The sequence below is a fragment of the Bison bison genome, unplaced genomic scaffold, assembly GCF_000754665.1.
Source record: "Bison bison bison isolate TAMUID 2011002044 unplaced genomic scaffold, Bison_UMD1.0 scf7180017864462, whole genome shotgun sequence".
Lineage (NCBI taxonomy): Eukaryota > Metazoa > Chordata > Mammalia > Artiodactyla > Bovidae > Bison > Bison bison.
In genome coordinates, this window is record NW_011495024.1 from 1,233,288 (window position 1) to 1,239,742 (window position 6,455).

A 6,455-nucleotide genomic window follows, 5' to 3' on the forward strand; every position below is an offset into this window, starting at 1 on the left:
GGAGTCTCTGTACCTGGGGCTACTGCTTACCTTCAGGTAGCTCCCTGCGGCCAGCCTCTGAGATGGCAGACCACACCCTGTCTTTCAGCTGGTCAAGACTGGCATACAGAGAGGAGACGAACCCTGCCATACCCAGTATGCAGCCTAATTCAGCTCCTGTCCTTGCAGCTGCAGCCACCAGCCCCAGAGAGGCCCCTACCTGGAGTGGGTCCACATTGACAGCAGCCCACTGGGTGGCTCAGGAAGCTCCCTGGCTGCAATTGATGCCTCCTGAGATGATGCTCCAAGTAGCTTACAGCTTCAGCAGAAAGCCAGCTGGTCTGGGAGGCTCCCCACTTGCTCAGTGGCACCTCACAGACTGCCACCTTCTCAGGCTTCTGTTGGACCAATGGATGATTGAGGATGCTGGTGATTCAGAAGCTGACGGAGATAATCGCTCAGTCCAGGCACCAGCTCTCTCTTCTCCTCCTCCCTCAGCCCCATCGAACAGCAGTTGACAAGGTACCTTCAGATGACCTGGCATGCAAGTCCCTAGAAATTGCTGCCGATCTTCTCTAGAAACTATGCCCACACCTAGAGAGAGGGGTAGTGTCTGATTGCCAAGCTAAACTCTGAAGCACCAGGTCTGGTCAGACAAAGGCAACCTTCCAGGACCATGAAACTAACGAGGCTCTACAAAAATCACATCTACCCTTTGTCCTTTTAGGGAGAACCTGAGTGGTGAAATAAATGACTTCGCGTTTGATGGAAAGAGAGCTGGGCGTGACATCTGCAGATCTGAGCCTGTCACGTCTATGACTTACTGGCTTTATTCTCCTGGTGCCTCCAGTTTCTCATCTATAAAATGGAACAATAATACTTGTGGGTCAAAGTAGAGTTCCACATGTACAAACGCTGTGTAGTTTATAAGGAGGGCTGAGTGTCATTTATCAGCAATCTTGGGTAGAACCTCCTTGGAGAAAGGAGCAGAGATGGTAGAAACATTTCTACCTGTTTACGATTCTGAAATCCTGGAATCTTAGCTTGTTTCTGTGTTTTCCAGCAGATCTGGAACACGATGTTCACTTGTGAACATTTTGTCTGTGAAAACTAATTTCCTTCTGGAATACAAGATCATGGCTGACCTTAATCCTGGGTCCATTTCACACAGGCAGGGTGGGTTGGACAGCCACATGAAATATCCCTGGTGTCTACATTTAGAGACTGACATAAAATTAGTTGCAACTAATTTTGGCCAGTGGATGTTTCAAAGAAAATTGAAACTCTAATCCACACCATTAGCTGGGTGCTTTTTCACACCAGTGATGCTAACCCACCAGGAAGCAATGTGTCAGGTACCCTGGGAAGCATTTAATGGGCAAGCTGGTGAAATGTGGGAACCAGGCTCCATTAGGAGAATCCTCCACTGATTGATTGGCTCTTCTGGGTAAAGTTTTCAAGAAAACAAAAGCCTTCTTGGTAGGAATCTAAAGGATCAGGCATCCTGGTTATGTTGGGAAGAAGATGGGTTTGGAGCCAGACAGATCTTGATTCAGCGTGGACTCTAGTTAGGGCTTGGGGAGCAGTCTCACTGAAAGGGAGGTGGCTGGCAAGACATATCAGAGTTTGATTTTGTCCCCTGCATGCTCATCACTTAGATAATATGTTTATTTGTGCCAGGGAGAGTTTTGGGGATCAGTGGCTACTGAAGCTGGGCAGAAACCCTCCCAAACCACCCCTTGGTGATGTTACTGTCCTGATACAAACTCAGGAACTGCCACTTCCCATCTCTGTGACTGTGGCCAAGTAACTCAGCCTCTGTGAGCTTCTGTTTTCTCATTTTTATAAGAGGAATAATAATAATTCCATCCTGGCAGGGATTTGTGAGGGATTCTATGAGACAGCATCCGGGAAAGGGCTTAGCACAACTCAAGGGTATAACAGGCACTCAGCATCAGCAAGTCTCTTCCAGCGCAGGCGCCCAGATGTCTTAGAATCCTAAGGAGGGAACCAGATGGGCACTTGGATCTGGAAATCTGAAAAAAAAAAAAAAAATACGTTGGTTAGATTTGTGAGGGTTTGCCTTTGGATTTTGTGGCCCACCAACAAGTGTGCTCCAAGAGGGTGCCACATCTGCCCCCCATATTGTCAGTCAGGAGCGCCAAGTAGTGGGCTTACTTGAAAGGGAGGCCTCACGGACTGAGCTACAGCAGGCAGTGCCAGGCCTGCAGATGAAACAGTCACCATAGCGAATGAATTAGACCAGTGGTTTTCCTAAGGTCTGGAGGCAGCAGAATCTTCCTACAGTGGTTTTTTTCTTGCCTTTCTCTTGAGTTTTTTTTTCACCCTTTTCTCCCCCCTGCTCTCTCACAGAACTCCTAGAGTCTGGACAAGACACAGGATGATAGAGGCAGACATGATAAGCCTCTTTCAGTACCACGTTCTTTGCAAGGAATCTGCAGAGGCTCCCTGTGGAAATTGCGGGGCTGGCAGGAAACTACTGCATTGGCTAATGACCAACACAATGAGCCCATTCATTCGTTCATTCAAGCATTGGTTCAAGAAGCATTTACAGAGGGAGCCTCTGAAGCTTCCTCGAAGATGGTAAGATAAAATGCCACACAGTCCCAGGCCCCGCACATCAGTGATGCATCCTGGGTAACAAACAATGCCGGCTCAGTTAGAATACAAAGTTGCAAAGTTATGCGCCTTGAGATCTTGACCAGTGGATTGCAGACACCCACATGTGCACATTGGTTTCTTTGCAGGGGATCAGATGTCTGACTTCGGTCTACCACACCCTGATGGCAAGCCATGTCAGCCCCGTGTCTAGCTCATAGCACACTTACTGAATGAATCTGGAGGAGCCCTCTTTATTGCCTGCAATTTACAGCTTCCCAAGGATTAGGAGTCAGAGGAATAAGCCATTTAAGTGAAATTGCTTTTGAAACACAGATGAGTTGGAAACCTAGAAGAAACGGCTCTTGGCAAGGAACGTTTGGGATTTGGAGGGTTCCGTAGCTCACATTGTTTGATGCTTCCATAAACCAGCTGCTTTCACCTTTCCCTAAACATCAGCTCCGAAGGGAGCAAGTCAGCCCAGGGCTCTCTGGGCAACAACAGTTTCCTGAATAACGTGCAACCTCGTCTGGAGGGCCCAGCCAATCAACACACAGACTCCAGAGGAGTGTCGCGCCCATCCAAAGCATTTTGCTTTTCTTCTTTCCATGGTTTCCATAACAACGAATCACATACACACACACACACTGCAATACAGTGTCAGTTCAACTAAGCTTGTTTCCCAGCACTTGACACAATAGATTCCTCACCACTCAGGAGATATGTCTTCTCACCTGGGATCTCTGGGGCTCCTGCTTCTGGGGGCCACAGGGGGTCTGACACCAGTAGCCCATCCTAGGGGACCTCCCTTTTCTCTCTTCAAGAGCAATCCCTCAGCAATATGTTCCCCTCTTTTCAAGCACACCATACTTGCCTAGGGCTTCCTGGGAGGCTTGTCGGTAGAGAATCCACTTCCAGTGCAGCAGATGCAAGAGACGCAAGTTCGATCCCTAGGTTGGGAAGATCACCTGGAGAAGGAAATGGCAGCCCACTCTAGTATTCTTGCCTGGACAATCCCGTGGACAGTGGAGCCTGGTGGGCTTCAATCCATGGGGTCACAAAGAGTCAGACACGACTGAGCACATCCACACACTTGCCTAAATGTGCCTGGAGAATCCCAAGCCAGAAAGATACTTGCTTCATCTTTTCTGATTCCAGGGTCCCTTACAACCCCTTCTCCCAACCCTGCTCCTACCCGGTTCATAACCAGCTCAAAAGAAAACATAACTAAGATTGTACCTTTGATGGCCTGCAATACAGCAGCCAGATGAGTGATCCCAGTGGGATCTGAATTTCATTAGTCAAACCAGGATCAGAGGGTTCTGGGTAAAAGTTTGTCAGGCTCGGAGAGATCCAGCCAAGGCTGTGTGAGGACGGAGGCTGCATCTGGCTGCAGGGACACTTCTGGAGGGCTGGCTCAGAATGAGAAAAGTAAGCCTCCCCTTTGCAGTCTGCAGATCCAAGCTGTGTGGTCTCAAAGCCTCGGGATCAGCGGGGAGGCCCCAGGCCAAAATTTCAGGCTTAGACTTCTGGACCCAAATGGGTAGGCTTTCATTATGATGAAAAATGCATAAAGTTGAGTGGATGGGTTTTTGTTTGTTTTTGTCTTTAGACTATTAATAGGTTTTAATACAGTTGTCTGGAGGTTTTAGAATAGAAGGACATACCTAACATAGTTCTCAGCACCTTGTAGGAGTTGCCTATAGGATTGCTATTGAAAAAGCAAAGGAGAAGGCCCAGCCCTGCCCAGTCTGGCTTGCCTCCTCCTCCGAAGCTGCACCTCCCCCAGCTCAGTGGGCTGGGAGCATCAGTTTTGCTCTCGCCACCGCCACCTGTAACTGGGTCACCAATAGTCTTGTACTCAGCAGAAGAAATCAAATGAGAGTGTGAATTGGGGACTGGGTTAGTTGACACGGCTGCTCTTTTCTGGTGTGCTTTATGAGAGTGTAAGACAATCCCAGTTTACGGCGGGGTTTCGGTGTAACGGAGATTTCTCAGCGCTTTGTGCAGCCTTGCATTCAGTCCAGACAAAGGGTAATGAGCATCATCTCAAATTACCTAATCACATGGTTGCAGCAACCCATCCCCGGCCGCGCTGGGCATTTCCATGGTGTGGTCCATCCGAGGAGCTCAAAGGGCTTAAAGAAAACCCTTTCTTTATTTGGGAAGTATTATTATCTGGGTTTGACCGAGAGAGGTATGGAGAGGTGACCTGCTTTAAGACCACACAGTAAGAAGGGGCTGGGCTGAGCCTGGGGCCCAGGCAGCTGAGTGGAGCTCCATGGCTGGGAGATGACACACAGAAAGCATCTCGCACAGAGCCTGCCCTGGCCAGGCCCTGGGGGGACTCGCGAGGACATTGCACTCAGTAACAAAGGCCAGTACAGATGAAATTCAAAAGCCTCAGCCTGAGGAAACGTGTGCAGAGAACTGCCTTCTCCTTGAGAAAGCAGAATGCTGACCACATTGCAGGACAGGCATTAAGACACCAGAACTCAGATTACCAACTGTTTCTTCAGCCCTTACTGGGTGCCTGGTGGCACGCCTGTGGACTGACTGCCAGAGAGCACATTGCCTCACCCCTGCTCCAATATGACAACGTCACTGTCGTTAATAATCATAAATGCAACAACAGTAATGGTTAGAAAAGAAAAGCGGATAGTATTTTTCTGACCTTTTCTGCAGATGGTCATGCCTATCCAAAAAAACAGAAAATACAATAAATATTCCAGTACCAAGCAAATGCAATGGATTAGCCCCTATAATTACATTAGTTACATTTTAGTTGCATGAATGTGTTATTTGAGGAAACGGAAAAACTTATTTCCAGATTGTTCTATTGCAAAAATGAGGAATACCATTATAGTTTCTGTTTCTGATGGGTAAATTCTTTCATTTGACCATGTACTTGAAAAATTGATTTTGAAATTTTCATGCTCAGTGGACAGGATAGCCAGATTTGTCATCTACTTTTACTCCTGGTTAATGAAAGAACATAATTTATTAATTTTGGAAATTGTCTTTCCAGGGACTTCCCTGGCCCAGTGGCTAAGTCTCTGAGCTCCCAATGCAGGGGGTCTGAGTTCAATCCCCGGTAGGGGAACTAGATCTCATGTGCTGCAACTGAAGATCCCTCAAGTGCATGCTCAGTCGCATCAATCATGTCTGACTCTTTGCAACCCCATGGGCTAAAAACCACCAGGCTCCTGTGTCCATAGAATTTTCTACTTAAGAATACTGAAGTGGGTTGCCATTTCCTCCTCCAGGGGAACTTCCCAACCCAGGGATTGAAACCGTGTCTCCTGTATCTCCTGCATTGCAGGTGGATTCTTTACCACTGGGGAAGCCCAAAAGACCCCTCATACCACAATGATGATTGAAAATCCCAAGTGCTGCAGCTAAGACCCGGCCATGCTGTGCCCTGCTAAGTCGCTTCAGTCCTGTCCTACTCTTTGCGACCCTATGAACTGTAACCCACCAGGCTCCTCCATCCATGGGATTCTCCAGGCAAGAATACTGGAGTGCGTTGCCCTGCCCTCCACCAGGGGATCTTCCCGACTCAGAGATCAAACCCACTTCTACTGCAGCTCCTACATTGTAAGTAGATTCTTTACCGCTGAGCCACTGGGGAAGCCCTAAGACCCACACAACCAAATAAGTAAATATTTTTTTAAAAGTATCTTTCCTATAAAGCAATGGATATATTGACAGCTCTTAAAATACACATGGCAAAAAGTCACAAAAAATCACTATAAATTCTAGAAATTGCAGTACTGCCCACATCTTTATTTCTCTAAAATCCATTCCACTCTCTTCCAAATGTCTCCATAGGGGAAAAATTTTAAACACAAATAAAG

At 47.6% G+C, this 6,455-nt stretch overlaps 1 long non-coding RNA gene across 1 annotated transcript; it reads right to left on the minus strand.

The window, feature by feature from the left end:
* Nucleotides 1–1,815: 1,815 nt before the first annotated feature.
* Nucleotides 1,816–3,792, minus strand: LOC105003115. Its single transcript, XR_827081.1, has 3 exons — nt 3,696–3,792; nt 3,473–3,566; nt 1,816–2,015 (listed from the first exon to the last, which is right to left on the minus strand). It is a non-coding gene; the product is annotated as an uncharacterized LOC105003115 (long non-coding RNA).
* Nucleotides 3,793–6,455: the final 2,663 nt, after the last annotated feature.